The 13,713-nt window shown below is 54.4% G+C and overlaps 32 non-coding genes across 32 annotated transcripts; 6 read left to right on the forward strand and 26 right to left on the reverse strand.

Annotated features, from left to right (window-relative positions):
- Positions 1-83: 83 nt before the first annotated feature.
- Positions 84-157, reverse strand: Trnai-aau (transfer RNA isoleucine (anticodon AAU)). The gene has a single exon. It is a non-coding gene; the product is annotated as a tRNA-Ile (tRNA).
- A 198-nt stretch (positions 158-355) lies between these two features.
- On the reverse strand, positions 356-427 carry Trnae-uuc (transfer RNA glutamic acid (anticodon UUC)). Its single transcript has one exon. It is a non-coding gene; the product is annotated as a tRNA-Glu (tRNA).
- Positions 428-732: 305 nt separating this feature from the next.
- Trnam-cau (transfer RNA methionine (anticodon CAU)) lies at positions 733-805 on the reverse strand. The gene has a single exon. It is a non-coding gene; the product is annotated as a tRNA-Met (tRNA).
- Positions 806-1,187: 382 nt separating this feature from the next.
- Trnag-gcc (transfer RNA glycine (anticodon GCC)) lies at positions 1,188-1,258 on the reverse strand. The gene has a single exon. It is a non-coding gene; the product is annotated as a tRNA-Gly (tRNA).
- A 347-nt stretch (positions 1,259-1,605) lies between these two features.
- Trnag-ucc (transfer RNA glycine (anticodon UCC)) lies at positions 1,606-1,677 on the forward strand. The gene has a single exon. It is a non-coding gene; the product is annotated as a tRNA-Gly (tRNA).
- Positions 1,678-2,274: 597 nt separating this feature from the next.
- Trnai-aau (transfer RNA isoleucine (anticodon AAU)) lies at positions 2,275-2,348 on the reverse strand. The gene has a single exon. It is a non-coding gene; the product is annotated as a tRNA-Ile (tRNA).
- Positions 2,349-2,546: 198 nt separating this feature from the next.
- On the reverse strand, positions 2,547-2,618 carry Trnae-uuc (transfer RNA glutamic acid (anticodon UUC)). Its single transcript has one exon. It is a non-coding gene; the product is annotated as a tRNA-Glu (tRNA).
- A 305-nt stretch (positions 2,619-2,923) lies between these two features.
- Positions 2,924-2,996, reverse strand: Trnam-cau (transfer RNA methionine (anticodon CAU)). The gene has a single exon. It is a non-coding gene; the product is annotated as a tRNA-Met (tRNA).
- Positions 2,997-3,378: 382 nt separating this feature from the next.
- On the reverse strand, positions 3,379-3,449 carry Trnag-gcc (transfer RNA glycine (anticodon GCC)). The gene has a single exon. It is a non-coding gene; the product is annotated as a tRNA-Gly (tRNA).
- A 347-nt stretch (positions 3,450-3,796) lies between these two features.
- On the forward strand, positions 3,797-3,868 carry Trnag-ucc (transfer RNA glycine (anticodon UCC)). The gene has a single exon. It is a non-coding gene; the product is annotated as a tRNA-Gly (tRNA).
- A 597-nt stretch (positions 3,869-4,465) lies between these two features.
- Positions 4,466-4,539, reverse strand: Trnai-aau (transfer RNA isoleucine (anticodon AAU)). The gene has a single exon. It is a non-coding gene; the product is annotated as a tRNA-Ile (tRNA).
- A 198-nt stretch (positions 4,540-4,737) lies between these two features.
- Trnae-uuc (transfer RNA glutamic acid (anticodon UUC)) lies at positions 4,738-4,809 on the reverse strand. Its single transcript has one exon. It is a non-coding gene; the product is annotated as a tRNA-Glu (tRNA).
- A 305-nt stretch (positions 4,810-5,114) lies between these two features.
- Trnam-cau (transfer RNA methionine (anticodon CAU)) lies at positions 5,115-5,187 on the reverse strand. The gene has a single exon. It is a non-coding gene; the product is annotated as a tRNA-Met (tRNA).
- A 382-nt stretch (positions 5,188-5,569) lies between these two features.
- On the reverse strand, positions 5,570-5,640 carry Trnag-gcc (transfer RNA glycine (anticodon GCC)). Its single transcript has one exon. It is a non-coding gene; the product is annotated as a tRNA-Gly (tRNA).
- Positions 5,641-5,987: 347 nt separating this feature from the next.
- On the forward strand, positions 5,988-6,059 carry Trnag-ucc (transfer RNA glycine (anticodon UCC)). The gene has a single exon. It is a non-coding gene; the product is annotated as a tRNA-Gly (tRNA).
- Positions 6,060-6,656: 597 nt separating this feature from the next.
- On the reverse strand, positions 6,657-6,730 carry Trnai-aau (transfer RNA isoleucine (anticodon AAU)). The gene has a single exon. It is a non-coding gene; the product is annotated as a tRNA-Ile (tRNA).
- Positions 6,731-6,928: 198 nt separating this feature from the next.
- Trnae-uuc (transfer RNA glutamic acid (anticodon UUC)) lies at positions 6,929-7,000 on the reverse strand. Its single transcript has one exon. It is a non-coding gene; the product is annotated as a tRNA-Glu (tRNA).
- A 306-nt stretch (positions 7,001-7,306) lies between these two features.
- Trnam-cau (transfer RNA methionine (anticodon CAU)) lies at positions 7,307-7,379 on the reverse strand. The gene has a single exon. It is a non-coding gene; the product is annotated as a tRNA-Met (tRNA).
- A 382-nt stretch (positions 7,380-7,761) lies between these two features.
- On the reverse strand, positions 7,762-7,833 carry Trnag-gcc (transfer RNA glycine (anticodon GCC)). The gene has a single exon. It is a non-coding gene; the product is annotated as a tRNA-Gly (tRNA).
- A 347-nt stretch (positions 7,834-8,180) lies between these two features.
- On the forward strand, positions 8,181-8,252 carry Trnag-ucc (transfer RNA glycine (anticodon UCC)). Its single transcript has one exon. It is a non-coding gene; the product is annotated as a tRNA-Gly (tRNA).
- Positions 8,253-8,849: 597 nt separating this feature from the next.
- Trnai-aau (transfer RNA isoleucine (anticodon AAU)) lies at positions 8,850-8,922 on the reverse strand. Its single transcript has one exon. It is a non-coding gene; the product is annotated as a tRNA-Ile (tRNA).
- Positions 8,923-9,120: 198 nt separating this feature from the next.
- Trnae-uuc (transfer RNA glutamic acid (anticodon UUC)) lies at positions 9,121-9,192 on the reverse strand. The gene has a single exon. It is a non-coding gene; the product is annotated as a tRNA-Glu (tRNA).
- Positions 9,193-9,497: 305 nt separating this feature from the next.
- On the reverse strand, positions 9,498-9,570 carry Trnam-cau (transfer RNA methionine (anticodon CAU)). The gene has a single exon. It is a non-coding gene; the product is annotated as a tRNA-Met (tRNA).
- Positions 9,571-9,953: 383 nt separating this feature from the next.
- Positions 9,954-10,024, reverse strand: Trnag-gcc (transfer RNA glycine (anticodon GCC)). The gene has a single exon. It is a non-coding gene; the product is annotated as a tRNA-Gly (tRNA).
- A 347-nt stretch (positions 10,025-10,371) lies between these two features.
- Positions 10,372-10,445, forward strand: Trnag-ucc (transfer RNA glycine (anticodon UCC)). Its single transcript has one exon. It is a non-coding gene; the product is annotated as a tRNA-Gly (tRNA).
- Positions 10,446-11,041: 596 nt separating this feature from the next.
- On the reverse strand, positions 11,042-11,115 carry Trnai-aau (transfer RNA isoleucine (anticodon AAU)). The gene has a single exon. It is a non-coding gene; the product is annotated as a tRNA-Ile (tRNA).
- A 198-nt stretch (positions 11,116-11,313) lies between these two features.
- On the reverse strand, positions 11,314-11,385 carry Trnae-uuc (transfer RNA glutamic acid (anticodon UUC)). Its single transcript has one exon. It is a non-coding gene; the product is annotated as a tRNA-Glu (tRNA).
- A 306-nt stretch (positions 11,386-11,691) lies between these two features.
- Trnam-cau (transfer RNA methionine (anticodon CAU)) lies at positions 11,692-11,764 on the reverse strand. The gene has a single exon. It is a non-coding gene; the product is annotated as a tRNA-Met (tRNA).
- A 382-nt stretch (positions 11,765-12,146) lies between these two features.
- Positions 12,147-12,218, reverse strand: Trnag-gcc (transfer RNA glycine (anticodon GCC)). Its single transcript has one exon. It is a non-coding gene; the product is annotated as a tRNA-Gly (tRNA).
- A 347-nt stretch (positions 12,219-12,565) lies between these two features.
- Positions 12,566-12,637, forward strand: Trnag-ucc (transfer RNA glycine (anticodon UCC)). The gene has a single exon. It is a non-coding gene; the product is annotated as a tRNA-Gly (tRNA).
- Positions 12,638-13,234: 597 nt separating this feature from the next.
- On the reverse strand, positions 13,235-13,308 carry Trnai-aau (transfer RNA isoleucine (anticodon AAU)). The gene has a single exon. It is a non-coding gene; the product is annotated as a tRNA-Ile (tRNA).
- A 199-nt stretch (positions 13,309-13,507) lies between these two features.
- On the reverse strand, positions 13,508-13,579 carry Trnae-uuc (transfer RNA glutamic acid (anticodon UUC)). Its single transcript has one exon. It is a non-coding gene; the product is annotated as a tRNA-Glu (tRNA).
- Positions 13,580-13,713: the final 134 nt, after the last annotated feature.

Here is a 13,713-nt window from a genome sequence, read left to right on the forward strand (position 1 = left end):
CTTCCACGCAGGGTGATGATCTTTTGGTCATCACACTCGCCTGCTGAAATCGGCGCTGCCTTTTCGTAGTAGTAAAAGACTAGTGGCCCGTGGGGGGATCGAACCCACGACCTTCGCGTTATTAGCACGACGCTCTAACCAACTGAGCTAACGGGCCTCGGCAGATGCAGTTGCTCAGCCCTGCGCTGGAAACGTATGGCATGAAGCCGTACACCATTTCTATGGTCGTCGGACGTCTGCTTCCCTCGTCTATATTCTGCTGACGGTCACGAAACAGTAGCTATATTGCGAGCAGGACGGGAAACGGCAGCTCGGTCAGCTCAAACTTGTCACGGTTCGTGTGGAAAAAATTCCGTTCCGGTACCGGGAATCGAACCCGGGCCTCCTGGGTGAAAGCCAGGTATCCTAGCCACTAGACCACACCGGATGTGGGGGTGTCTCCGCCGGTTCGGACGGTCGCTTGTCGCATTTCGTGTCGTGTCCCGCGTCGGCGCCCTTCTCTCTTTGCGAGCGTCTTTGCGCATACTGACTGGCAAGGCGCGCACCTCAAACGTCTCAGAGCAATGCTTTTGGCTTCATGCTGTGCTGGGAGAAGAGGGAAAGGGAAGCTGTAAGTAGCAGTAACAGGAAGTAAACATTTTCCCGCTGAAGCGTTGAAACCGTTGTGGATAACAAACAAGAAATAAGTTAGTGCCCTAGCAACAGCATCACCATCAGTCACAGAAAATTAAATGCCCCGGGTGAGGATCGAACTCACGACCTTAAGATTATGAGACTTACGCGCTGCCTACTGCGCTACCGAGGCACGGGTGGAACCGCTTTTCCTGGAAACTGGGTAAGTACCATACCCAATGTTAGACGTAAAGACACTGTACTTCCTGGATAACGTGTTCTGTTGCTAGACGTGCATTGCCGGCCCAGTTGATTGCGGTGTTGCTGCAGCTTTTGCAAACGATAGGCAGCACTCCTTGTCGTTAACGTTCAGTGCGTCGGAGGCACCTGGACATAGCAAATTGTGAGGCCAGGCCGACGCTAGTCTGTAGAACATGATGCGAGCGTCCTAGTGGGGACCCGCGAGTGCTGCGTTCTCGGTTCTTCTCAAGGGAATCCAGCTATACATTCTTGTGGATCGTGCATCTCAAGAGCACAAGCAGCACGGCAGCATTATCGCGGGAACAGCAAAACGATGCATCGGCCGGGAATCGAACCCGGGCCGCCCGCGTGGCAGGCGAGCATTCTACCACTGAACCACCGATGCTCGGGCCAGTAGTAACTTCACGCTGCTTGCCGAGCAGATGTCTCAAGGGAAAGTGGGACTGCCGTCAAGCGCCGTAGCATTCTGTCGAGAAGATGCTGCAGACGCTGAATCCTGCACTGCACTGCTAAAAAATGCCGCCAGAACGCGGTCCTCTGCGTACTCTTGCATCGCCGGCGCCGGCACCGACTCTTGCCAAAGGATGCGAAATGTGCGCGGATACGCCGTCCGAATGCGGCTGGATGTTCTCCCCTAGCCTACCTCGAAATGCGCCTGCCAGGTACGATCACCTTCGGCCGCTGCCGACAGGCGGGAAGCCGACACAGCGCGGCGTCGGGGCGCTTCCTTGTGCGGTGGTGGTGTAATGGTCAGCATAGTTGCCTTCCAAGCAGTTGATCCGGGTTCGATTCCCGGCCACCGCAACAGGCTTTTTAATTTCGCGTATGAGTACTTTCGCCACGCGCCCTTAAATTAATGTTTTTTTCCCCCTTCTTACTCGCTGCAGACCAGCCTATAGTGTGTCTCGACTTGTCTCGACTTTGCTCAGCTGACGCGAGAGCTGACGCTCTCAAATCGGCCTATATCAAAACGACAAGCACGAGAAACGACTGAGAGAGGTAAGGAGAGGCGAGGCGATGGGCACACAGCACTCCCCCATCCTTTCACGGTGGCGTGTCCATGACCGAATCGGGTTGTAGCTCCGAAAACAAAGGAGAAAGAAAAAATAGGAAGTAAAACTGCCAACAGTACCCTGTGTCCCCATGCGCTCACCCGCCCAAGTACTGACAAGGGCCAAAGTTGTTACAAATCGGCAATCGGACATTTTCTTTCATCTTGTCTTTATCGGTTGAGAACCAGTGTATTCAACATATTATGGCCATTGCCGAGTGAATGCTGTAGCGCTTCCCGACAAGTCGGGTTCGGATCCTCCGTCAACTTCCACGCAGGGTGATGATCTTTTGGTCATCACACTCGCCTGCTGAAATCGGCGCTGCCTTTTCGTAGTAGTAAAAGACTAGTGGCCCGTGGGGGGATCGAACCCACGACCTTCGCGTTATTAGCACGACGCTCTAACCAACTGAGCTAACGGGCCTCGGCAGATGCAGTTGCTCAGCCCTGCGCTGGAAACGTATGGCATGAAGCCGTACACCATTTCTATGGTCGTCGGACGTCTGCTTCCCTCGTCTATATTCTGCTGACGGTCACGAAACAGTAGCTATATTGCGAGCAGGACGGGAAACGGCAGCTCGGTCAGCTCAAACTTGTCACGGTTCGTGTGGAAAAAATTCCGTTCCGGTACCGGGAATCGAACCCGGGCCTCCTGGGTGAAAGCCAGGTATCCTAGCCACTAGACCACACCGGATGTGGGGGTGTCTCCGCCGGTTCGGACGGTCGCTTGTCGCATTTCGTGTCGTGTCCCGCGTCGGCGCCCTTCTCTCTTTGCGAGCGTCTTTGCGCATACTGACTGGCAAGGCGCGCACCTCAAACGTCTCAGAGCAATGCTTTTGGCTTCATGCTGTGCTGGGAGAAGAGGGAAAGGGAAGCTGTAAGTAGCAGTAACAGGAAGTAAACATTTTCCCGCTGAAGCGTTGAAACCGTTGTGGATAACAAACAAGAAATAAGTTAGTGCCCTAGCAACAGCATCACCATCAGTCACAGAAAATTAAATGCCCCGGGTGAGGATCGAACTCACGACCTTAAGATTATGAGACTTACGCGCTGCCTACTGCGCTACCGAGGCACGGGTGGAACCGCTTTTCCTGGAAACTGGGTAAGTACCATACCCAATGTTAGACGTAAAGACACTGTACTTCCTGGATAACGTGTTCTGTTGCTAGACGTGCATTGCCGGCCCAGTTGATTGCGGTGTTGCTGCAGCTTTTGCAAACGATAGGCAGCACTCCTTGTCGTTAACGTTCAGTGCGTCGGAGGCACCTGGACATAGCAAATTGTGAGGCCAGGCCGACGCTAGTCTGTAGAACATGATGCGAGCGTCCTAGTGGGGACCCGCGAGTGCTGCGTTCTCGGTTCTTCTCAAGGGAATCCAGCTATACATTCTTGTGGATCGTGCATCTCAAGAGCACAAGCAGCACGGCAGCATTATCGCGGGAACAGCAAAACGATGCATCGGCCGGGAATCGAACCCGGGCCGCCCGCGTGGCAGGCGAGCATTCTACCACTGAACCACCGATGCTCGGGCCAGTAGTAACTTCACGCTGCTTGCCGAGCAGATGTCTCAAGGGAAAGTGGGACTGCCGTCAAGCGCCGTAGCATTCTGTCGAGAAGATGCTGCAGACGCTGAATCCTGCACTGCACTGCTAAAAAATGCCGCCAGAACGCGGTCCTCTGCGTACTCTTGCATCGCCGGCGCCGGCACCGACTCTTGCCAAAGGATGCGAAATGTGCGCGGATACGCCGTCCGAATGCGGCTGGATGTTCTCCCCTAGCCTACCTCGAAATGCGCCTGCCAGGTACGATCACCTTCGGCCGCTGCCGACAGGCGGGAAGCCGACACAGCGCGGCGTCGGGGCGCTTCCTTGTGCGGTGGTGGTGTAATGGTCAGCATAGTTGCCTTCCAAGCAGTTGATCCGGGTTCGATTCCCGGCCACCGCAACAGGCTTTTTAATTTCGCGTATGAGTACTTTCGCCACGCGCCCTTAAATTAATGTTTTTTTCCCCCTTCTTACTCGCTGCAGACCAGCCTATAGTGTGTCTCGACTTGTCTCGACTTTGCTCAGCTGACGCGAGAGCTGACGCTCTCAAATCGGCCTATATCAAAACGACAAGCACGAGAAACGACTGAGAGAGGTAAGGAGAGGCGAGGCGATGGGCACACAGCACTCCCCCATCCTTTCACGGTGGCGTGTCCATGACCGAATCGGGTTGTAGCTCCGAAAACAAAGGAGAAAGAAAAAATAGGAAGTAAAACTGCCAACAGTACCCTGTGTCCCCATGCGCTCACCCGCCCAAGTACTGACAAGGGCCAAAGTTGTTACAAATCGGCAATCGGACATTTTCTTTCATCTTGTCTTTATCGGTTGAGAACCAGTGTATTCAACATATTATGGCCATTGCCGAGTGAATGCTGTAGCGCTTCCCGACAAGTCGGGTTCGGATCCTCCGTCAACTTCCACGCAGGGTGATGATCTTTTGGTCATCACACTCGCCTGCTGAAATCGGCGCTGCCTTTTCGTAGTAGTAAAAGACTAGTGGCCCGTGGGGGGATCGAACCCACGACCTTCGCGTTATTAGCACGACGCTCTAACCAACTGAGCTAACGGGCCTCGGCAGATGCAGTTGCTCAGCCCTGCGCTGGAAACGTATGGCATGAAGCCGTACACCATTTCTATGGTCGTCGGACGTCTGCTTCCCTCGTCTATATTCTGCTGACGGTCACGAAACAGTAGCTATATTGCGAGCAGGACGGGAAACGGCAGCTCGGTCAGCTCAAACTTGTCACGGTTCGTGTGGAAAAAATTCCGTTCCGGTACCGGGAATCGAACCCGGGCCTCCTGGGTGAAAGCCAGGTATCCTAGCCACTAGACCACACCGGATGTGGGGGTGTCTCCGCCGGTTCGGACGGTCGCTTGTCGCATTTCGTGTCGTGTCCCGCGTCGGCGCCCTTCTCTCTTTGCGAGCGTCTTTGCGCATACTGACTGGCAAGGCGCGCACCTCAAACGTCTCAGAGCAATGCTTTTGGCTTCATGCTGTGCTGGGAGAAGAGGGAAAGGGAAGCTGTAAGTAGCAGTAACAGGAAGTAAACATTTTCCCGCTGAAGCGTTGAAACCGTTGTGGATAACAAACAAGAAATAAGTTAGTGCCCTAGCAACAGCATCACCATCAGTCACAGAAAATTAAATGCCCCGGGTGAGGATCGAACTCACGACCTTAAGATTATGAGACTTACGCGCTGCCTACTGCGCTACCGAGGCACGGGTGGAACCGCTTTTCCTGGAAACTGGGTAAGTACCATACCCAATGTTAGACGTAAAGACACTGTACTTCCTGGATAACGTGTTCTGTTGCTAGACGTGCATTGCCGGCCCAGTTGATTGCGGTGTTGCTGCAGCTTTTGCAAACGATAGGCAGCACTCCTTGTCGTTAACGTTCAGTGCGTCGGAGGCACCTGGACATAGCAAATTGTGAGGCCAGGCCGACGCTAGTCTGTAGAACATGATGCGAGCGTCCTAGTGGGGACCCGCGAGTGCTGCGTTCTCGGTTCTTCTCAAGGGAATCCAGCTATACATTCTTGTGGATCGTGCATCTCAAGAGCACAAGCAGCACGGCAGCATTATCGCGGGAACAGCAAAACGATGCATCGGCCGGGAATCGAACCCGGGCCGCCCGCGTGGCAGGCGAGCATTCTACCACTGAACCACCGATGCTCGGGCCAGTAGTAACTTCACGCTGCTTGCCGAGCAGATGTCTCAAGGGAAAGTGGGACTGCCGTCAAGCGCCGTAGCATTCTGTCGAGAAGATGCTGCAGACGCTGAATCCTGCACTGCACTGCTAAAAAATGCCGCCAGAACGCGGTCCTCTGCGTACTCTTGCATCGCCGGCGCCGGCACCGACTCTTGCCAAAGGATGCGAAATGTGCGCGGATACGCCGTCCGAATGCGGCTGGATGTTCTCCCCTAGCCTACCTCGAAATGCGCCTGCCAGGTACGATCACCTTCGGCCGCTGCCGACAGGCGGGAAGCCGACACAGCGCGGCGTCGGGGCGCTTCCTTGTGCGGTGGTGGTGTAATGGTCAGCATAGTTGCCTTCCAAGCAGTTGATCCGGGTTCGATTCCCGGCCACCGCAACAGGCTTTTTAATTTCGCGTATGAGTACTTTCGCCACGCGCCCTTAAATTAATGTTTTTTTCCCCCTTCTTACTCGCTGCAGACCAGCCTATAGTGTGTCTCGACTTGTCTCGACTTTGCTCAGCTGACGCGAGAGCTGACGCTCTCAAATCGGCCTATATCAAAACGACAAGCACGAGAAACGACTGAGAGAGGTAAGGAGAGGCGAGGCGATGGGCACACAGCACTCCCCCATCCTTTCACGGTGGCGTGTCCATGACCGAATCGGGTTGTAGCTCCGAAAACAAAGGAGAAAGAAAAAATAGGAAGTAAAACTGCCAACAGTACCCTGTGTCCCCATGCGCTCACCCGCCCAAGTACTGACAAGGGCCAAAGTTGTTACAAATCGGCAATCGGACATTTTCTTTCATCTTGTCTTTATCGGTTGAGAACCAGTGTATTCAACATATTATGGCCATTGCCGAGTGAATGCTGTAGCGCTTCCCGACAAGTCGGGTTCGGATCCTCCGTCAACTTCCACGCAGGGTGATGATCTTTTGGTCATCACACTCGCCTGCTGAAATCGGCGCTGCCTTTTCGTAGTAGTAAAAGACTAGTGGCCCGTGGGGGGATCGAACCCACGACCTTCGCGTTATTAGCACGACGCTCTAACCAACTGAGCTAACGGGCCTCGGCAGATGCAGTTGCTCAGCCCTGCGCTGGAAACGTATGGCATGAAGCCGTACACCATTTCTATGGTCGTCGGACGTCTGCTTCCCTCGTCTATATTCTGCTGACGGTCACGAAACAGTAGCTATATTGCGAGCAGGACGGGAAACGGCAGCTCGGTCAGCTCAAACTTGTCACGGTTCGTGTGGAAAAAATTCCGTTCCGGTACCGGGAATCGAACCCGGGCCTCCTGGGTGAAAGCCAGGTATCCTAGCCACTAGACCACACCGGATGTGGGGGTGTCTCCGCCGGTTCGGACGGTCGCTTGTCGCATTTCGTGTCGTGTCCCGCGTCGGCGCCCTTCTCTCTTTGCGAGCGTCTTTGCGCATACTGACTGGCAAGGCGCGCACCTCAAACGTCTCAGAGCAATGCTTTTGGCTTCATGCTGTGCTGGGAGAAGAGGGAAAGGGAAGCTGTAAGTAGCAGTAACAGGAAGTAAACATTTTCCCGCTGAAGCGTTGAAAACCGTTGTGGATAACAAACAAGAAATAAGTTAGTGCCCTAGCAACAGCATCACCATCAGTCACAGAAAATTAAATGCCCCGGGTGAGGATCGAACTCACGACCTTAAGATTATGAGACTTACGCGCTGCCTACTGCGCTACCGAGGCACGGGTGGAACCGCTTTTCCTGGAAACTGGGTAAGTACCATACCCAATGTTAGACGTAAAGACACTGTACTTCCTGGATAACGTGTTCTGTTGCTAGACGTGCATTGCCGGCCCAGTTGATTGCGGTGTTGCTGCAGCTTTTGCAAACGATAGGCAGCACTCCTTGTCGTTAACGTTCAGTGCGTCGGAGGCACCTGGACATAGCAAATTGTGAGGCCAGGCCGACGCTAGTCTGTAGAACATGATGCGAGCGTCCTAGTGGGGACCCGCGAGTGCTGCGTTCTCGGTTCTTCTCAAGGGAATCCAGCTATACATTCTTGTGGATCGTGCATCTCAAGAGCACAAGCAGCACGGCAGCATTATCGCGGGAACAGCAAAACGATGCATCGGCCCGGGAATCGAACCCGGGCCGCCCGCGTGGCAGGCGAGCATTCTACCACTGAACCACCGATGCTCGGGCCAGTAGTAACTTCACGCTGCTTGCCGAGCAGATGTCTCAAGGGAAAGTGGGACTGCCGTCAAGCGCCGTAGCATTCTGTCGAGAAGATGCTGCAGACGCTGAATCCTGCACTGCACTGCTAAAAAATGCCGCCAGAACGCGGTCCTCTGCGTACTCTTGCATCGCCGGCGCCGGCACCGACTCTTGCCAAAGGATGCGAAATGTGCGCGGATACGCCGTCCGAATGCGGCTGGATGTTCTCCCCTAGCCTACCTCGAAATGCGCCTGCCAGGTACGATCACCTTCGGCCGCTGCCGACAGGCGGGAAGCCGACACAGCGCGGCGTCGGGGCGCTTCCTTGTGCGGTGGTGGTGTAATGGTCAGCATAGTTGCCTTCCAAGCAGTTGATCCGGGTTCGATTCCCGGCCACCGCAACAGGCTTTTTAATTTCGCGTATGAGTACTTTCGCCACGCGCCCTTAAATTAATGTTTTTTTCCCCCTTCTTACTCGCTGCAGACCAGCCTATAGTGTGTCTCGACTTGTCTCGACTTTGCTCAGCTGACGCGAGAGCTGACGCTCTCAAATCGGCCTATATCAAAACGACAAGCACGAGAAACGACTGAGAGAGGTAAGGAGAGGCGAGGCGATGGGCACACAGCACTCCCCCATCCTTTCACGGTGGCGTGTCCATGACCGAATCGGGTTGTAGCTCCGAAAACAAAGGAGAAAGAAAAAATAGGAAGTAAAACTGCCAACAGTACCCTGTGTCCCCATGCGCTCACCCGCCCAAGTACTGACAAGGGCCAAAGTTGTTACAAATCGGCAATCGGACATTTTCTTTCATCTTGTCTTTATCGGTTGAGAACCAGTGTATTCAACATATTATGGCCATTGCCGAGTGAATGCTGTAGCGCTTCCCGACAAGTCGGGTTCGGATCCTCCGTCAACTTCCACGCAGGGTGATGATCTTTTGGTCATCACACTCGCCTGCTGAAATCGGCGCTGCCTTTTCGTAGTAGTAAAAGACTAGTGGCCGTGGGGGGATCGAACCCACGACCTTCGCGTTATTAGCACGACGCTCTAACCAACTGAGCTAACGGGCCTCGGCAGATGCAGTTGCTCAGCCCTGCGCTGGAAACGTATGGCATGAAGCCGTACACCATTTCTATGGTCGTCGGACGTCTGCTTCCCTCGTCTATATTCTGCTGACGGTCACGAAACAGTAGCTATATTGCGAGCAGGACGGGAAACGGCAGCTCGGTCAGCTCAAACTTGTCACGGTTCGTGTGGAAAAAATTCCGTTCCGGTACCGGGAATCGAACCCGGGCCTCCTGGGTGAAAGCCAGGTATCCTAGCCACTAGACCACACCGGATGTGGGGGTGTCTCCGCCGGTTCGGACGGTCGCTTGTCGCATTTCGTGTCGTGTCCCGCGTCGGCGCCCTTCTCTCTTTGCGAGCGTCTTTGCGCATACTGACTGGCAAGGCGCGCACCTCAAACGTCTCAGAGCAATGCTTTTGGCTTCATGCTGTGCTGGGAGAAGAGGGAAAGGGAAGCTGTAAGTAGCAGTAACAGGAAGTAAACATTTTCCCGCTGAAGCGTTGAAACCGTTGTGGATAACAAACAAGAAATAAGTTAGTGCCCTAGCAACAGCATCACCATCAGTCACAGAAAATTAAATGCCCCGGGTGAGGATCGAACTCACGACCTTAAGATTATGAGACTTACGCGCTGCCTACTGCGCTACCGAGGCACGGGTGGAACCGCTTTTCCTGGAAACTGGGGTAAGTACCATACCCAATGTTAGACGTAAAGACACTGTACTTCCTGGATAACGTGTTCTGTTGCTAGACGTGCATTGCCGGCCCAGTTGATTGCGGTGTTGCTGCAGCTTTTGCAAACGATAGGCAGCACTCCTTGTCGTTAACGTTCAGTGCGTCGGAGGCACCTGGACATAGCAAATTGTGAGGCCAGGCCGACGCTAGTCTGTAGAACATGATGCGAGCGTCCTAGTGGGGACCCGCGAGTGCTGCGTTCTCGGTTCTTCTCAAGGGAATCCAGCTATACATTCTTGTGGATCGTGCATCTCAAGAGCACAAGCAGCACGGCAGCATTATCGCGGGAACAGCAAAACGATGCATCGGCCGGGAATCGAACCCGGGCCGCCCGCGTGGCAGGCGAGCATTCTACCACTGAACCACCGATGCTCGGGCCAGTAGTAACTTCACGCTGCTTGCCGAGCAGATGTCTCAAGGGAAAGTGGGACTGCCGTCAAGCGCCGTAGCATTCTGTCGAGAAGATGCTGCAGACGCTGAATCCTGCACTGCACTGCTAAAAAATGCCGCCAGAACGCGGTCCTCTGCGTACTCTTGCATCGCCGGCGCCGGCACCGACTCTTGCCAAAGGATGCGAAATGTGCGCGGATACGCCGTCCGAATGCGGCTGGATGTTCTCCCCTAGCCTACCTCGAAATGCGCCTGCCAGGTACGATCACCTTCGGCCGCTGCCGACAGGCGGGAAGCCGACACAGCGCGGCGTCGGGGCGCTTCCTTGTGCGGTGGTGGTGTAATGGTCAGCATAGTTGCCTTCCAAGCAGTTGATCCGGGTTCGATTCCCGGCACCACCGCAACAGGCTTTTTAATTTCGCGTATGAGTACTTTCGCCACGCGCCCTTAAATTAATGTTTTTTTCCCCCTTCTTACTCGCTGCAGACCAGCCTATAGTGTGTCTCGACTTGTCTCGACTTTGCTCAGCTGACGCGAGAGCTGACGCTCTCAAATCGCCTATATCAAAACGACAAGCACGAGAAACGACTGAGAGAGGTAAGGAGAGGCGAGGCGATGGGCACACAGCACTCCCCCATCCTTTCACGGTGGCGTGTCCATGACCGAATCGGGTTGTAGCTCCGAAAACAAAGGAGAAAGAAAAAATAGGAAGTAAAACTGCCAACAGTACCCTGTGTCCCCATGCGCTCACCCGCCCAAGTACTGACAAGGGCCAAAGTTGTTACAAATCGGCAATCGGACATTTTCTTTCATCTTGTCTTTATCGGTTGAGAACCAGTGTATTCAACATATTATGGCCATTGCCGAGTGAATGCTGTAGCGCTTCCCGACAAGTCGGGTTCGGATCCTCCGTCAACTTCCACGCAGGGTGATGATCTTTTGGTCATCACACTCGCCTGCTGAAATCGGCGCTGCCTTTTCGTAGTAGTAAAAGACTAGTGGCCCGTGGGGGGATCGAACCCACGACCTTCGCGTTATTAGCACGACGCTCTAACCAACTGAGCTAACGGGCCTCGGCAGATGCAGTTGCTCAGCCCTGCGCTGGAAACGTATGGCATGAAGCCGTACACCATTTCTATGGTCGTCGGACGTCTGCTTCCCTCGTCTATATTCTGCTGACGGTCACGAAACAGTAGCTATATTGCGAGCAGGACGGGAAACGGCAGCTCGGTCAGCTCAAACTTGTCACGGTTCGTGTGGAAAAAATTCCGTTCCGGTACCGGGAATCGAACCCGGGCCTCCTGGGTGAAAGCCAGGTATCCTAGCCACTAGACCACACCGGATGTGGGGGGTGTCTCCGCCGGTTCGGACGGTCGCTTGTCGCATTTCGTGTCGTGTCCCGCGTCGGCGCCCTTCTCTCTTTGCGAGCGTCTTTGCGCATACTGACTGGCAAGGCGCGCACCTCAAACGTCTCAGAGCAATGCTTTTGGCTTCATGCTGTGCTGGGAGAAGAGGGAAAGGGAAGCTGTAAGTAGCAGTAACAGGAAGTAAACATTTTCCCGCTGAAGCGTTGAAACCGTTGTGGATAACAAACAAGAAATAAGTTAGTGCCCTAGCAACAGCATCACCATCAGTCACAGAAAATTAAATGCCCCGGGTGAGGATCGAACTCACGACCTTAAGATTATGAGACTTACGCGCTGCCTACTGCGCTACCGAGGCACGGGTGGAACCGCTTTTCCTGGAAACTGGGTAAGTACCATACCCAATGTTAGACGTAAAGACACTGTACTTCCTGGATAACGTGTTCTGTTGCTAGACGTGCATTGCCGGCCCAGTTGATTGCGGTGTTGCTGCAGCTTTTGCAAACGATAGGCAGCACTCCTTGTCGTTAACGTTCAGTGCGTCGGAGGCACCTGGACATAGCAAATTGTGAGGCCAGGCCGACGCTAGTCTGTAGAACATGATGCGAGCGTCCTAGTGGGGACCCGCGAGTGCTGCGTTCTCGGTTCTTCTCAAGGGAATCCAGCTATACATTCTTGTGGATCGTGCATCTCAAGAGCACAAGCAGCACGGCAGCATTATCGCGGGAACAGCAAAACGATGCATCGGCCGGGAATCGAACCCGGGCCGCCCCGCGTGGCAGGCGAGCATTCTACCACTGAACCACCGATGCTCGGGCCAGTAGTAACTTCACGCTGCTTGCCGAGCAGATGTCTCAAGGGAAAGTGGGACTGCCGTCAAGCGCCGTAGCATTCTGTCGAGAAGATGCTGCAGACGCTGAATCCTGCACTGCACTGCTAAAAAATGCCGCCAGAACGCGGTCCTCTGCGTACTCTTGCATCGCCGGCGCCGGCACCGACTCTTGCCAAAGGATGCGAAATGTGCGCGGATACGCCGTCCGAATGCGGCTGGATGTTCTCCCCTAGCCTACCTCGAAATGCGCCTGCCAGGTACGATCACCTTCGGCCGCTGCCGACAGGCGGGAAGCCGACACAGCGCGGCGTCGGGGCGCTTCCTTGTGCGGTGGTGGTGTAATGGTCAGCATAGTTGCCTTCCAAGCAGTTGATCCGGGTTCGATTCCCGGCCACCGCAACAGGCTTTTTAATTTCGCGTATGAGTACTTTCGCCACGCGCCCTTAAATTAATGTTTTTTTCCCCCTTCTTACTCGCTGCAGACCAGCCTATAGTGTGTCTCGACTTGTCTCGACTTTGCTCAGCTGACGCGAGAGCTGACGCTCTCAAATCGGCCTATATCAAAACGACAAGCACGAGAAACGACTGAGAGAGGTAAGGAGAGGCGAGGCGATGGGCACACAGCACTCCCCCATCCTTTCACGGTGGCGTGTCCATGACCGAATCGGGTTGTAGCTCCGAAAACAAAGGAGAAAGAAAAAATAGGAAGTAAAACTGCCAACAGTACCCTGTGTCCCCATGCGCTCACCCGCCCAAGTACTGACAAGGGCCAAAGTTGTTACAAATCGGCAATCGGACATTTTCTTTCATCTTGTCTTTATCGGTTGAGAACCAGTGTATTCACATATTATGGCCATTGCCGAGTGAATGCTGTAGCGCTTCCCGACAAGTCGGGTTCGGATCCTCCGTCAACTTCCACGCAGGGTGATGATCTTTTGGTCATCACACTCGCCTGCTGAAATCGGCGCTGCCTTTTCGTAAGTAGTAAAAGACTAGTGGCCCGTGGGGGGATCGAACCCACGACCTTCGCGTTATTAGCACGACGCTCTAACCAACTGAGCTAACGGGCCTCGGCAGATGCAGTTGCTCAGCCCTGCGCTGGAAACGTATGGCATGAAGCCGTACACCATTTCTATGGTCGTCGGACGTCTGCTTCCCTCGTCTATATTCTGCTGACGGTCACGAAACAGTAGCTATATTGCGAGCAGGACGGGAAACGGCAGCTCGGTCAGCTCAAACTTGTCACGGTTCGTGTGGAAAAAAATTCCGTTCCGGTACCGGGAATCGAACCCGGGCCTCCTGGGTGAAAGCCAGGTATCCTAGCCACTAGACCACACCGGATGTGGGGGTGTCTCCGCCGGTTCGGACGGTCGCTTGTCGCATTTCGTGTCGTGTCCCGCGTCGGCGCCCTTCTCTCTTTGCGAGCGTCTTTGCGCATACTGACTGGCAAGGCGCGCACCTCAAACGTCTCAGAG

This window comes from Schistocerca nitens, unplaced genomic scaffold (assembly GCF_023898315.1).
Source record: "Schistocerca nitens isolate TAMUIC-IGC-003100 unplaced genomic scaffold, iqSchNite1.1 HiC_scaffold_408, whole genome shotgun sequence".
Lineage (NCBI taxonomy): Eukaryota > Metazoa > Arthropoda > Insecta > Orthoptera > Acrididae > Schistocerca > Schistocerca nitens.